This window comes from Onychomys torridus, chromosome 11 (genome assembly GCF_903995425.1).
Source record: "Onychomys torridus chromosome 11, mOncTor1.1, whole genome shotgun sequence".
Lineage (NCBI taxonomy): Eukaryota > Metazoa > Chordata > Mammalia > Rodentia > Cricetidae > Onychomys > Onychomys torridus.
In genome coordinates this window covers 7,807,490-7,824,086 of record NC_050453.1, presented here as the reverse complement: position 1 = coordinate 7,824,086, position 16,597 = coordinate 7,807,490, and the positions used below count along the sequence as shown (strand labels likewise).

Sequence of the window (16,597 nt, the reverse complement as noted above, 5' to 3'; positions counted from 1 at the left end):
CATCATGCCCCCAATACACATTTGTGGGTCAAGGAGCCCATCGATATCTTTGTCTATTACATTGTGTTGTATTGGTGAGAGTTCATTTATAACCAATGAGAGTCAACAGAAAGATCTGATGCTTTCCTTATTTAGTCTTTTAAAATGCAAAAGCAGATTTTTTTTAAAATAGGCATGATTTGATTATGTAGCCTTGTCTTACTATGCAGCCTTAGCTGGCCTGGAACACCCTATGTAGATCATGCTGGCCTCAAACTCAAAGCTCTGCCCCGCCTCTGCCTCCCAAGTGCTGGGATTATAAGTGTGCATCACTATTATCTGACCCCGAAGTCACATTATTGAATGCTCTCCAGGGCTTCATTGTATTGCATGTGCTGGTGGAAGATGTCATGTGTGGTTGGGGTCATGAGGCTCCTTGCCCAAGCTGTGCCCTTGTTGCACTGAGATTAGTTATGCTGACCTATAAAATGTAGTTGTCAAGGTCAGCCCATTTCTGAATTCTGTATGTTGGTAGAGTACAGAGTATAAAATAGTACTTTTCTGTGCATCTTGTGCTGTGCTTATGACAGGCAAAGCTCTCTGATGATTCTAGCTTCCATAAATGGAATTACAAACTCATTATCTACTGAATGCTCTGTTATTTCCATGGATAAATGTTGGATTTATTTTGCTGCACTTTTCGAAGGAAAACTATAGATTTCCATAGAGAACTATAGGTCACCATCCATTACTCTGCTGGTATTCTAGACTTAGCTCCTTTGCTTGGACCTATGAACCACACAGAGATGATTGTCACAGGAGGCTTGTAGGGATGGGGGGAGGGCCATGCTTCTTTCAGAGTCTCCCATATAGGTGGAGCCCAGGCAGAGAAGGCTATGCCTACTGCCTCCTCCAGATAGGAGCGGCAATGGCATGCCTACTGAGCATGTGCAATATGGCCTGCTATAAGACTGCTTGTGCAGAAATGAATGCCCTCTCTGCCCCCCAACCCCGTTCTTCTCTATGGTGCTTGCTCCTGAGCCTTCTGGAGCATGGCAGGCCTCTGAACATAGGCAACAGGTTTTGGCTTCAGTGTGAAGATGGCACTTTCTAAGCAAAATTCCTTTCACATGGAACCTGAGTTGTCTCTTCACAAATCAAGGACATTTTGGGAGTGGGAAAACAGGTTTCAGTTCTAGAAGTGGCGAGGAATCACTGTGGCCTTAGTTTTGTTGTCTCAGGTCAAACCCCTAAAAAGGAGTTCTGGCCCCAAACCCTTTAGTCCCATGAGTCTGGGGAATGAGATGTTGTTTGTAGTAGGATCCTTTTTCTTTCAAATGTTGTTTGCACTTAAATCTACTTGTCTGAATGGTATTGTTTCAGAAAACCTGAGTGTGCTTCAAATGCATGCCTGCTGTGCTCACGCAAAGAGGGTCAATTATTTGCACATTCAAAGTAGGCTGGCTTTTATAAAGTATTCATCACAAGATTACTTTAAGTAACAGTTCTCTTAGAGAGTTTTTAAAATAAGACTTGATTTGAAAAAACATTAGTGGTTCCTCTCCTGACTTTTGGACAACACATCTACTTTAATGTGAAGCAGATTAAAGGTTAGAAATTGTGGAATGAGGTTGTAAGTGAACTACATAGTAATGAATGGTGTGGTGATGGTAGTGGTGGTGGTGGTGGTGGTGGTGGTGGTGGTGGTGGTGGGGTGTGTGTGTGTGTGTGTGTGTGTGTGTGTGTGTACAGATGGATTCCCCATGTTTGCTGCTTGTGTGGAGGCCAGAGGTGAATGTTGGCAATCTTCTTCAGTCACTCCCCAACCTTATTTTTGAATACAGGGGATCCTCCTGTCTCCATGCCCCCATAACTAAGGCCTCATGCACCTGATGTTTTACATTTGTGCTGGTGACGCAAACCCAAGTCTTCACGCTTGGGCAGCTATCTCTTTCCTCACCGGACCATCTCATCGACCCAGGAATTAAGTTTAGGAAATAATTTACTTTTGCAGAGTTCTCCAGAGAAAGCACTGCCACCTCTGTTGTTGCCAGAGTACATCAGAGAAAAAGGGGGTGGGGGAAGGCAGGCCAGTTTGGGTTTGGGAAAGAAAAATAAATCTGTTTGTTTGGACGGTTGCACTCTGCATTATGCATGTACGTAAAAGTGAGGTTTGCTTTGATCCTGTCTATTAAAAGTTTATTTTTAAACTCAGACTGGGCAGGAATCCAGCAATGCTCTTTGTCCTACAACACATCCTGGGTTTTGGGTCCCTAGCCTGGCAGAACCGTGGCTAAGCAGGAGGAAGTAGGGAAAAGTATGGATGGTTGATGGGTGCTGGGTTTTTTTTTTTTTCCTCCCTTCCTCCCCTCCAGTTTTGAAATTCAAATTGAATGCAATTTTCAGCTCATTTGAGCCAGAATATAGTGTTGCTGAGCTTCAGTGGCTTCTAAATTCAAAACTCACGGGAGGAAACAGATATCGTCTGTCACTGGGGTGGGAGAGAGGAGGCCACACACTTTATTCGGAGGACGCAGAGCCTTAGTCACTAATTCCAACCTTCCGAGGACTAATCATTCACCAACCAACTGATCAAGTAATCAATGAGACCTTCAAGCCACCCAGCTCATGAAGTCTGGGAGTGGCTCCTCACCCCTCGCTAGCTCCTAAGAATAATTGCTCGTCTATTTTTGTATCATGGGTATTTTAATACATTTTCATTGCAAGCTGAGGCAGAATATCTTTGCAATTTTTTTTTTTTCTGCCCTTCCTGGCTGGTTTTTTTTTTTTTTTTTTTTTTTTTTTTTTATTGTTTTCATCTTTAGTGACTTCACCAATGTCATTTACTTATGATTGAAAATTAGCAGAAGGCTTGGTGTTATCTCTGCAGGGACAAAATTTGAGCAATGTTTTATCAAATAGACTGTGGGGGAGAAAAAAAAAAAAACTACTTCTTTCTCAAGGCAAGCCTAAGTGCCAATTAAAAGGGGAAGACCCACTCACATCATACTGGAGCCTGCGAGTGTGGCTTATCTCCAGCATGGATGTTTCAGGAACCCTTGAGAATGCCTCTCTGCGAATTTCTGACACACTGGATATGTGCCCTGGGAATACAAATGGATTCCAGCGATGATGATTTGACATCCTTCCTCTGATTTCAGAAATGATGCAGAGTGGCGGTCCTGCTCCTGGTGTGTGTTACAGGCTTTAGCCCCCGGTGCTTAGCCCTGTGCAGTTAGTGTGAGCCAAAATTTCCAGGGACAATGGAATCCATTTATTAGCCCTTATTAGGCAAATTTACCATTTTTCACTCTCAAATTCCAAGAGAAAAATTTATGATAAATTAGATCTCAGTTTGTAGCCATAATACTTAGAAATGCAAAATGTTTATAGTACGAGTAGGCTCTGGCAGCACATATATATTTATATAGATAGCATGTGTGTGTGTGTGTGTGTGTGTGTGCACTTGTGTGCCTGTGTGTGTGTGTGTGTGTGTGTGTGTGTGTGTGTGTGTGTGTGTGCTTGTGTATATGCACTTTGCGTTACACTCTCATAGCCTCTGAGCATGTGCCTGCAGGGACTTCCAAATGCTTACTTTCATTTTAATAAAGGTATCAACTTCTTTATTGCCCTGATGGCAGTGCCCTTAGGTGTGAGAACCCAGAGAGCAGGCCTTTGTAACACCTCCTTTCTAAGGAATGGTGCCCTGGCGCATCAACCTGCTTACTTCTGGTGATGCCTCGGTGCAGGTATTAATGTAAGTTGCAGGAATCCAAGAACTCTGGGGGAATTGTGATGTATGGTGAGAATTCATGTTTCGGATCAGTACCCATTGAATCCCATTGGATATGAGCATCACTTGTTGAACTGATAGCACCCTTGGGCCCCTGGACAAGAACAGATCTCCAGAAAGACAAAGCCACAGACAGAGCTTGGGGTTCACAGCTCCATCTCTCATCTTCAAGGTAGGAGAAATGTAGATGAATTTCTAAATGGTCTTATTAAATAAAAAACATGGAGCCAGATATAGTGGTGAAAACCTGAGAGATCAGAGAAATAGGAAAAGTCACAGCCAACCTCACCTCACCAACTCTGAAGCTTCCAAGAGAATAAGTTACTTCCTGTCTACCCAAGCCTATATGTCTTGATGTTTTGCCGTCTGATTTGTTCTCTCTGTCCAGCTACATCACTTCCTCTTCCTGCCCAGCTCTGTCACTTCCTGTCTGTCTGTACAGACCTTCAGACCTCCATGGTTAACTAGTGTTGGAATTTAAGGCATGTGCCACCACGCCTGGCTCTGTTCCCAGTGTGGCCTTGAACTCATAGAGATCCAGACAGATCCCTGCCTCCCAAGTGATAGGATTAAAGGCGTGTGTGAACATTACATGACTTTTGTGTTCACTTATAATGGCTGGCTTTTTCCTCTGATCTCTAGGCAAGCTTTATTTATTAAAGCACAAATAAAATATCAGTACAGAGAGAGGAGATGGTGGTAGAGTCAATACTTATCAGAGCTCCTTGGTGAAGACATCACAAGAAGCCCTGAAACATGAGGTTCTGAAAGCACATGGAGGTCCTGGGAGGGCAGGGGATCAGTGCCCTTTGCATATAATCTCAATGATCTTCTATTCATATGTAGCTTTTGTAAAATTATTTTTCTAATATAACGCACAGGAAAAAGTACTTCCCCATGTGCTGTGAACTGCCCTAGTAGCATATTACCAGAATCAGAGAAGGGGTTCAAGAAAGGCTTTCATTTGTAGTCAGACAAAAGTTCTGGGTAGCCGACAACTTTGGGGTGCTGTGTAAAGTACAGCTCATTTCTGAGGGGCTGAGTCCTAAACCTGTGGGCTGTGAGGTTCTCTCTCTCTCTTGTGTGTGGCAAGGTATATGATAGATGTGTTGTCTCTGTGTGATGAGTGTGGTATGTATGGTATATGGGTTTTATTTTTATTTATCATACTGAGTCAGAATTGCATTAAATTGTGTGGCAGTTAATTATTGACAGCTGAAGAACTGAATGTGAGTGTGGGGATGCTGAACACATGGGGAGATGGAAATACTCTGTGTTGAGTGAAAGGTAAGGCTAAAGGTTTGAGAATCCTGTGTCTACCAACTTTTGCAAGGAAGGAACTATATTTTAAATTAGTTACTAAATTAGCCAGTAGAGCTTTTATTTTTCTATTCAGAAATATTTTATTAACAAGTAGATGTGCTTACCACATGACATCCATTCTTTGTACTACTTTGTGGAGGGCAAAATAGTTGTTTTTCTAACCTATGGGACAGATACTAGAGTTGGCATATCAAGCCATCTCAAATATACATCATCCATCCTAACAGTTTCTCCTAGTTGATCCCTCAGTCAAACAGATGTACTCTAACTGGAGTTGGGAGAAACGATGCTACAGGAGACAGTCAGTGGTGAGGCTATTTAAGTACACCGCTGAACTGCTGAATGAATGGGCTTCTTCACAGCTGCTGGAGGGGCTTGCAGGAAAGGACCAGTCTGATGCTGTGGTCCTGGAAGAAGGCAGGCAGACTGGGTTCAAGTGGCAGAAAGAAGAGGCACAAGTTAGATAGAGGCCCAGTAGGCATTCAAGAGACGCTGGGTTGTGTGGGATTAGGCATGATGAAGAGTCTCATTGATGAAAATGCTGGACCATGTTGGTCTAAATGATGAGTGCATCCCTGGTTAGAGAAAGCCATTGGCAGGGCAGGCTAGCCATTCCAGTGACAGAGCTAACAAAGATAGTTTTAGGGAACTAGACATCAGGAGGAAATACGAAGCCAGGAAGAAAAATGGACAGGGGCGGGAAGGATAAGAGATGTGGACAGAGAAATATGAAGAATTTGGAGGAAAGAATTGCTGAGTGATGGACTTTTTGCAGTTTATTTTCCAAATGAAATCACGTTGTGGGGGGTGGGGGGCACTATTATCCAAAGCAGGATTTCTGAGCAAAGATGAGACTGTATTTTTCACTTCTATAAAAAAATATTGTCAATGAATCTCAGGGAATTCTACAAATTATGCTTCCATCAACATTTCTAGCAATCCATACTTTAAAACACCCTTTGCAGGTTTATTATTTGGAGTATTTTCAACTACTTATATTTGCATCTTAAACTTTTTAAATTAAGTTAAATATCTTTTATAATTTTTGTTGGTTGCTTGAACCCATTTTATGAATTTACATGTTAATTTTGCCTGGCCAACATTTTTTTTCTATTAAGCCAATTGTCATTTTTCTTAATTTTTGAAATTAAATACTAAGAATCTTAACTCCTTTTAAAAATGATATGCTTTGGGGTGATCAGGTAGTTCCCTGGGTAAAGGCATTTGATGCCAAGTCAGGTGGCCTGAGTTTGAACCCTGATACCCACATTGCAAAAGGAGAGAACTGGCTTCTAAAAATTGTCTTCTGACCCCATTCATGTGCCTTGCAGGCATAACTTCACACATACAAATAAACAAGTAAATAATTAAATTTAATATGTTATATAAATGTCTTCTTGTTTTATGTTTGCCCTTTAATTTTGCTTTGTATGCCTTTTCATTGTAAGATAGTAGTCAAATATTGTTTCATGTTGGAAGGTATTTATGATCACATTTCCTTTGATTTTCTTTTTTGTTTGTTTGTTTAGATTGGCTTTTCCCTGAAAGAAAGAAAAATACTGTCAATTTTCAATTGTTTAATTTTTTTTTTTAACATGGTCCTTAATTCCCATAGATTGTAGACTAGTTAGCTGCATTTGTGAGTTTTATAGTGTAAAAAACATCTGCATTGAGTAGTCAGGGCCTGAGTGATGTTTCTAGTGGTTTGAGAACGCAGGTGAGAGTCCTCTGTGAGGATGGAGCATAGCTGGGGATGAGAAACACTTGCCTCAAAAGGATTAGGGAGGAGGCAAAGGGAACAAGGATTTTAATTTGAGAATTGGGAAGAGTATGCATGTCATCCATAATGTCCAGCCTCCCAGAAGAGAAGCTCTCACACACCTGGGAACTGTAAATGCCAATTACCCCATTTGGATCTTTATCCCTCTGTGATGGTTAGTGTTGATTGTTCAACTGTGCACAATCTAAAATCACTTGGCAGCGTGGCCTCTCGATGTGTCTGTGTGGGATCATGTTAATACATTTCGGTGGAAAGACCTACTTAGTATAGTGGCTATAGTATAGCATAGTGGCTCCATTCCCTGGCTGGGGTCCTGGTCTGTATGAGAACCCCAGGCACCCATCACTCTCTGTTTCCTGATTCTGACATCATCTAACCAGCTGCTTCAAGCTCCCACCATCTTGATTCTCCCGTCAGGATGGACCATGCCCCTGAATTATGAGGTAGAATAAGCCCTTTCTCCCTTAAGTTGCATTTCTGAAGATATTTTATTACAGCAAAAGGAAAAGAAGCTAAGATATGTTTTACAAATTATCACACTGCATTCCTTGAATATGCACAGTAAATTAAATAGTGTAATAAAGAGAATCCCGCTGCCTTCCTCTAGTTGCTTAGGACCAGATGATAACTTGTTCATTCCAAGTGAATTGGTCTTCTGCCATTTTAGCTGTCCATCCTCAGTGCCAGCCCCAGTCAGAATTGGCAACCCTTCATGATTCAATTTTCCCCACAGAATTTCATGTGGAGTCTCTATATCTCCCCAAATCCGGCAATGAAAGCCTGTTGCATTAACCATTCACATCCTTTTGGCTTCTACTCTTCAGTTTAAAAAAGCAATCCCCATGGGACATTTGGGTGTTACCTTACTCACTTCTGGTTTATCGTTTTCTCTCATCTTTGACTTTCAACTCCCCACTATCCCCTTTTCAGATTTTCAAAATACTCAGCTGTTCTTCAAGGCTTGCCTTACCGGTCTCCTTCCTGCAGCTGTTCCTGACCAGTTTTTCAAGAAGAAATTTGGGTGCCAAGGTGTACTTGAGTATGGTTTAGTACCTAGCCAGAGACAACTCATCTTGATGTGATCTATCCCTACATGTTGTTGGCTGGCTTATAATTTTCAGGAATGGCAAGAACTATATTTCAACTTTCTTGGCGTTCCTTACTTCTTTACCACAGTGAGGTTCTTCATTTTCCCTAACAAAGTCTGTATCCTGAGTTCGTCTGTCGATAGAGACCTATGTACAGAGAAGGCAGGGACAGAGGGCATGTACACAGACCAGGGAGCCAGAATGTAAAAGTTTTCTCTGATCATCAGAGGTGGAGGCTTGGGCAGAGGGTGATTCCAGGGAACACTCAGAAGGACAGGTGACAGATGCTCAGGGGCTGGATAAGTGGGTCACCTGAAAGTTGGAGGTAGATGGAATGAAGTAGGGAAGAGTAACATTCAAGGTTTTTTACAGGGAAACATTAGGAGAGAGAGTAAAGATGGAAGGAGAAAAGGATGAGTGTGAATAGGGAGACGTGAGTCAGAGAAATGTTCCTCAGAGGGGATGTGAGTCAGAAAGGGAGATTACATAATGGACTTGGCAGAGTCTCTCAGAAGTGGGGGTGGTGGCAAGGGGCTGCTGCAGACTCAGAGAGGGATGGTCTCCAGTGAGCTGTGTAGTAGCTACTGAAGCAGATGAGGTCAGGAAGATGTGGTGTGCATGAGTAGGGGTGTTGGTGGTGTTCTGGGAGGGTGAGGACACTGGGTGATGCCATTGCTGGCAAGGTAGCTGTGCTTGGATGGGGCTCCCAGACTTAGCATCTTTTTAATGGAATACATCGGTGAAGAGGAAGGGAGATCAGGGATCGAGTCCAATATCCTCATTCAGCTTTTATGGAAAATAGTCTAATAGGCTTAATGTCATTTCTCAGCCCTCCCCCCCACCATGATCTACTGTGTCCCTCTTTTAGGCTGATGTATGCTTCTTGGCTCTCAGAAGCTACTGTCCAGCCAAGCCCCCTCTGCTACCTATGCTGTTTCATTCATTTTTGTTGTTCTCATCACTTGGAATGTTCATCTACGTGCTCTTTAGTTTTGACCTCACTCCTATTAGAAGCCAACATCTTAGCTTCAAAAGCTTTCCTTCCAAGCTCTGTGTCCTCCACCCCACCCCCATGATGGCATACCCCCTCCCACTCCATGCCAGGTCTTCATTATCTTCTATGAAGTAGTTTAATACTCCTCAGATTTATGGGATGCCCTGGCACTTCTGATTCATTCCCTGTTCCTTCTAGCTCATGAGTTCTAGTATGCCCTAGCTTCTAGTACTCTCCATGATGCAGAGAAAGTGACCAGTGAATATTTAGAAATAAAGGAGGCCAGAGGACAGCCTTAGGTATCATTCAGAAATACCATCTGCTTTGTTTGGGAGACAGAGTCTTTCTTTTGCCCAAAGCATGCCCACTAGTTTAAGCTAGCTGGCCAGTGAGCCCCATGAATCCTTTTGTCTCCACCTCTCCAGGGCTTGGACTAAAAACATGCTACCATGTCCATTATTATTTTTGAGTGTTCTGAGGACCACACTCCAATCCTCAGGCTTGCAAGGCATGTACTTTACCAATGAACCATCTTCCCACCCCAGTGTTTTCCTTTATAGATAAAAACTATAGAGTTCTATGGCATTAAATCCATTTACATTGTGTATAGAGGATATGAACAACCATCTTTAGACTTGTGTTGTTATCTCAACTAAAACTCAAAGCAACAAAATCTCTAGCCCTTGGCATGCACTATGCTACTCCTGTTGATCTCTGTGATGAGCACTCTAGGTGCTTCATGTAACTGTACCCAGATAGTATTTGCCATTTTCCATCTGCTTTAGCTTTTCTCAATGTATTTTCCAGGTTTTTCCATTTATCATGGTATCAGAAGCTTCTCCTTCAAGTGGAATGATATTCCATCATGACTTGCTTTTCCATTCATTTATTGATGGACATTGGGGTTGTTTACCTTGGGGCAGGGGGCCATTGTTTTGAATGGTAAAATACATCATTCATCAGGTAGTATATGTTGGTTAATCAGCGCTGCTTGTGGCTGGCTGCTACCTGTGGCGGCCATGCTGATGGAGCAAGAGTGCTGGAGTCACGAGCCATAGTTACCTTTTTAGAGCTTTATTGAGAGAGGGGAGAGAGAGAAGGGGAGAGAGGGGGAGAGAGAAAGAGAGAGAGGGAGAAGAGAGAGGACAAGAGAAACAGAGAGATTATGTGGAGGGAAGAGAAAAGGGAAGGACACAGAGAGCCGCCTGCTTTTTAGGCTGGGCCATGTCCTAGGCTGATGACGTAATTAAGGATAGAACCCTTACTGTATAGTCTCCCAGGGCATAGTTAGGTCTGGTAGAATCCTGCAGGGAAGAATGGGATAGACTGAGGAATCATCTCTGTGCTTGGGGATGTCCAGAATCATGGAGACCCAGAAGAACAAGAAAAGCCACTCCTAGTTAAGTCTTCTGGACTTAACAGGGAAAGCTTGGCCATCAAGTTCATGTGATGGTAAATAGAAAGAATCAGTCCTGAGGGGCACTCAATCCATTTGCTCTTCACTGTTCTTGAAGTAGGAGAGGGAGATGATGAGGAGGCATGAGGAAAAGTGACTCAGTTAAGGAGACACTGGGGGAAAGAGGTGTGGGAGAGGGGTGTGGTCATAGTCTGCAGGGATTCCACCGATACAGGGGTTCCATGGGTGCAGGGGAACACTTTAATGAGAAGGCCAGTCAGTCTGTACACAATGCCTTTCAACAAGCTTCATGCACAAAGAGCCTTCTGCACTATAAGATCTGTGAATGCCCACCTTACAGATAATGGCAATATAAAAACCAGATCCCACAGGGAACACTGGGTACCAGTCACTTCTGGTAAAGTCTTTCTTCTTTTCGATGACACTAGTTTGGGCTCCTTTCTTCTGACTTCTTGGTGCTTAGAAAAGGATTATTGAGCTCACCACATGAAATGTCCCCAGTACTGCTGTTAATGATGGGAACTTGGTTAAATGCTTGTCTTCTGACAACTTTTTTTGTCATTGTTTAATGCATTGTGTGTGTGTGTGTGTGTGTGTGTGTGTGTGTGTGACATGTGTTGGGGTATCCATAGAGGCCAAAGAGAGCTTTAGATCTTTGAAGCTAGGGTAACAGGCAGTTAGGAACTGTCCTGATGTGGGTGTTGGACCTTCCTCTGGAAGAGCAGCAGGTTCTCTGCTGCAGAGCCATCTTACACTGTCCTCCGCAGCTTCTTAGCTATACCCTAAGCCTCTAATACCCCTTGGATTGTCTGGCAGAGTCTCTCCTGGTTTCAAGGGGAGGAGAGCTAAATTGTATTGGATCCTGTTAAGAAACCAGGGTCCTTCTTCACTCTCTCCCTGCCCATCTCATAGTCCCAACTTGAGATTCCAGCCACACCCCAAATTGAGAAAGGCATCCCATTTCTGACAGTGACAGGTAGACAGGAACCTATTGCATGTGGAGCCGGTGAAGCTCTCAGCCTCTCTGTCTAACAGGAAGCAATAGCTTCCCAAGGTATTTCTGGGCTGCCTTTGTGGAAGTGGTATTTTTTTTCCCCTGTCTTCCTTTCTGCTTCAGACATTTGGGTAGCTGGCCCATTTCAAGTTGCCTCTGATCCTCTGCTGCCTCTTTGCCAGCCCCTCCGATCTGTCCTCAGGGAGTCTCACTGGTCACTTGGCAGAGACCCCCTCAGGCCAAGAAAGCTTCCCTCGCTTTGTTTCTGCTTAACCCCTGCCCTTCAGGGTGCTGAGGGGCGGGCTCTGGGCTGCCTTCCCTGTAGCCTGTTCTTGCTTGCAGGTGATTAGCAGGTGGCTTCTAAGCAGAAAGGAACTTTGCCCCAGGCTCCGCTCTCCCATAGGCTCTGGCCGTTTTGCTACAAAAGAGAAAAATGGGGCCTTTGAAGAGTGTCTATACACTATTCATGTACTTTTCAGAAAGAGAGAAGTGTCTATAAATTTTCAGGATTGGTATTAGATTTTTACTTTGTTATCAGAGAGCAGGACTAGTGGGTTATGGCTTGCAGAGCTTTTGGAATGAAAAAGAGGCGGTTGCCATTTCTAAGCATCTGGTCTTTTAGTGAAAGCTTATTCGAAAATTTCTCTCTCCATACTAAATCGCCAACAAGTTGTATTCCAGTGTGACGGTGTGGCCAGTAAGTGCAGTGACTGGGGCCATGGGGCCCTGCTGAGTGCTCCGTGTGTGTGTGGGGGGGGGGGGGGGGGAAGCTAGCTTTCCCACAGTATTCAGCCAAGTGCCTGCCCATCTGCTACTCACTGACCAGATGAAAGCTCCCGTGTCTACCTCAGTCCTTCAGGCAGGCCCTTTTGTTACTTCCTCTGGTGCCTTCTAATTCCCCCAAGGGAAATATGGTATGGTTCTTTCAACAGCTTGGGCTGCTGTCCTAGCATTAAACGGAACATGATTCTCTCTTTTCCTATCTCTGAGTTATTGTGACCACTGAGATGTCTTTTCAGACCCCAAAGTTAAAATAAAATAAAAGGTAAGGAAACTTCTTTTCCTGAGTTTTTTGTATCATTTTAATTTATGTTGCGTTTATTTGTTTACTGTGTGTGAGTATGTGTGGACAACTTTCAGGAATCTATTCTCTTCTTCCACGAGGGATCCAACTCAGATGGTTAACCTGGAGTAAGTTTCCTTTACCTACTGAGCCAGCTTGCAGGTCCCTGTCCTGAGTGTCAACCAGCTGGTTTTCCTCCTATTCTTTTTAGCTGAAAAGTAAAACTTAAGAAATTTCCGTGAACCTGTCCCCCTTCCTCTGCCGCGTCAACATTACTAAATTGATTGGAATTGAGACTGAGGCGTGTGGTGCATGAACCTGGCATGGAGTCATCTTTATATTGTTTTGTTTCCCCAGGGTTGTGTCAAGGGTAGCTGTTTTAAGTAGATGGTTAAGGCACAAACCATCCAGAGAACAAACCTTTTGCCTCCTTAGGGTCTTTGCCTTGGGATGGGTCCTTTTCCCCTGAGCTTTAACCATGTGATGTGTCCACCAGAGAGCATCGTGGTGTGTTCATCTGTGCCTGTGTTTTGCCAGCGTGTGCAGGCCTGTGGTGCTGAGGGCAGAGCCTCCAGATGCCTGGTGGGCACTCTGTGCGTCACCGTGCCAGAGGGGCATCTTTGGATCTGTGAGCCTGGGAAACACAGATCCTAGCTTTCAGCTAGCTGATGTTTGCTGAATCTCAGGGTGTCTGTGAAAAGGCAGGTGGAGAATAGCCTGTGTGGCCTTTTCCATAGCTTGGCTTAGATTATTTTGTCCTGAGGGGATCTTGAACATTGAATAGCATGCCCACTTTAAGCAAAAGGAAAAGTTTCTCCTCTCTCTCTCTCTCTCTCTCTCTCTCTCTCTCTCTCTCTCTCACACACACACACACACACACACACACACACACACACAGAGTGCTACAAAACCTCAGACCATGCTCTCTTCTGTGTGAGAACAACCTTACCAAAGTAGGAACCTGGAGTCTCCCTGGGGCTGACTGCTGAGTTCTGGTCTGGACATATTTATAGGACAACAGTCATAAAAGCTGTTGGGCCATCCCCTTGGAGTCACAGAATCAAGGCAGTCTTTGTTTCTCTGAGTGAGAACAGCATGAGGTGCCTAATGCCTGATAAGATGGCTCAGGAAGTGTGGCCTTGTTTCTAGGACCCGGGGGTTCTGGCTGGAGTGTAATCCTTTAGAAAGCAGCATGTGGCAGGTGAGGGAGCTTTGGGGTATGCTGAGAGAGATGTTGAGTGTAAGTGCACATGGGAAGACTGTGGCTCTTTAGCTGCTGAATGAGGCAAGTTGGGACTTCCTGAGGTATAACCAGATGCAGGATCTTTTGGGCACACAATGTTTGTCCAAGACGAGTATCTGCCCGGCCGTGAATAAAATCCAACTGGGCACCTTGCCGACATGAGGACCTGAGTTCCTTCCCTCAGACTAAAAACAAAAGCTGTGTGATAACATCCCCTTGTAATCCCAGTGCTGAGAAGGAAGAAATGGGACTCCCAAGATCTGCTGACCAGGCTGCCTGGCCTGCTTGGCCAAGAGACTGTCTCATACTCCACAGTGGATGGAACCTGAGGAACAGCACCAAAGGTTGTCATCCGTCCTCCACACATACATTCACCTGCACATACATGGACACACACACACACACACACACACACACATGCCTGTACATATGGTACAGTAAATGATAGCAACAATAACAAGAAGCCATCCTTCCCTGGATTTACAACACTCTTCAGATTGCCATGGCAACAATAGTTTTAATTATAGAGAGCCAAAATGATACCTTGTATATCAGATGTGGCTCACTTTTCCCTGTGGACAGAAGTCTGATTGGGGAAGCTTTGTGTGGATTTTCCTTCCAGGCTGGATTTGATTATCTGCTCTAACAGACAGGTCCTTTGCTTATGGAATGAGTGTGAACAAAGTTTTATGGGCTGAAGGACCTGCTGGACAGAGGCCTCTGTGACACCAAACTGGATTTCTTTGTCTGGGAGACAGCCTTATTAGCTCAGCCTGCACATTTCGGGGCCTGGTGTGGTGCTGCCCCGGGACGTCTTTTGCTGCTCCGTCTTAGCCACTGGAAACCTGCACATTAGGCTAGAGCACTGGGTGAAGTATCATCTGATAATTATCCTTGACAACACTTAGGATTAGCCCGGGAAGCCAAGCAGGAAATTCCACTGCTGTGGCAATCACAGAGACACACGCTGCTTCCGGACCAGAGCCTTGGAGGGGAGCTTCAGGACCCACCTTCCAGCCTGTTCCCCATCTTTATTGCTGGACCTGCCTTACTCTTTGTATTTCCCATCAGGTTTGGAGAGGGACTATAGCACATCGGAATATGTCTGGGCTCCCTCGTTTCCAAAGCTCCTGCAAACCTAAATAATCTCCCCCTCAGGTAAACATAAATCATTGTCTACCTTCTTTGCTCCTTGAGTAGACCTTCTGATGTATTCATTAATTATGGCTGCTGCCTGGTGGCACAGTGATGGCTGAGTCCTACCTGTGAGCATCTTTCCTGGAACGCCCCCTCAGCCTTCAACTCCCACTCAGTGTTAAAGAGGTCCTTTTTCTGAGAGATGGACAGCCAGATGGTGGCAAATGAAAGAACTGTGCCTACAAAAAAAATGCAGCAGTATGGATGGGTACATTCATGATGCTTCCAGAAGGGGGGGGCAGAACACTCTTGTCATTAAAACCTGGCTCAAGGCTGGGAAAATGCCCTGCAAACACAAGGGAGGGGGAGAAAGGAAGGAGGGGTGGAGGGAGGGAGAGAGAGTGGGGGGTAGGGAGAGAGAGGAAGAGATGAGAGAGAGGAGAGAGAGGGAGGAGAGACCACAGACTGACACTTGGTGGGGGTGGGGGTGTTGTCCACCTGTTTGTGATCTGGTCAACCCTACCAAACATCTCCATTCTCTGCCTCATTACTGTCCTGGCTTCATTCCTGCTCTGGCTCCCTGGAATGATGACTTTAATCACAGCCCCTGCCCTGAAAGCCCAGGATGCCCAGGCAAAAACTGCTTAGCAATAGGCACTGTGGTTCTGATTTCTAATTCTTTCCCAGATTAGTTTTTAAAAGAGAAAATAAAAAGTTCCCATTTTTGGTAAATCTTGCTTAACTAATGGCACAGCCTCTGTGTTTAGTTTCCACATTGGGGAAGCCTTGTGCCTCTGACTTTGATTTTGGAGTTCAGGCATGTTAATGAAGCCTTTGTATGAAGGCAGAGGGGTTCTGTTTCTTGTTTGTTAGTTTAATGAGATTTTGTGTTAAGAATGGCACCATGAATCTGTCAGAATTAGCTTGGCTGCATGTGTGTAGCTCAGCAGCTCTGAGACCCTTGAAATGTCTGTTTTTAGGACACCAGCGGGGGACTAATGAAAAGGCTTTGTTGATTTTAACGAATTGCAAGCCACTGTAGCCAAAATAAATATAATCTGCTTTTTGGATTAGTTGTCACAGATGATTTTACCTACTAACAGTGATTAAAGAATGCGCAGGACCAGGAACCTAGCTGTTCTCCAGCGACTCTGGCTGAAACAGCAATAAACAGAAGTAAATAAAGACTTAGGGTATTAGTTATCTTTAATAAACACTGACACTGAATGTGTAGTGTGTAGGCATGAAGGAAGGGAGGGGTGGCTTAGGAAGATTGGGGTGTCAAACACCTGTGTGGCCCATGTCCCTTCAGCTCCTGCTGCCACAAAACAAAACACAAGCAAACAAAAAACAGATGAATATTTAAAAAATGAAATACCAGTGGAGCACGGCTGGCCTTGGCTGTGCTCTGTAGATCTACCAGCTCATGGACTGGTTAGAAGCCTGGAGCCGCCTCCTCGCTCTCAGGGCCTCTCCAGTGCCAGCCAGATTCATTGCCATTCTGTGTTCATCTTCCCTTGGACTTGGGGACCAAAGTTGAAATCCTGCAACTATAGGATTAGAGTCTGAATATGAAGGCAGTGTTAATTACTTGTGTAATTATTAACCTTCTTGCCTGGTAATTCTACCCAGCTAATGAGCAGGACAGTAGAGCTATATCTGTTCCTGTGTGACCCTACTGCAATGAAAAGACTTGCCCCAGTTAATAAGCCTGGACCTTGTTTCTCCAGGGAAGTCTACAAATAGAGCTTTCCCTCCTTGTTCCTTGACCACATCCCAAAGAAAG

At 44.4% G+C, this 16,597-nt stretch overlaps 1 protein-coding gene across 4 annotated transcripts in view; it reads left to right on the top strand.

Annotated features, from left to right (window-relative positions):
• Positions 1-16,597, top strand: part of Esrrg (estrogen related receptor gamma) — a 582,336-nt gene that overhangs the window by 140,440 nt on the left and 425,299 nt on the right. The gene's annotated exons all lie outside the window — the stretch shown is intronic.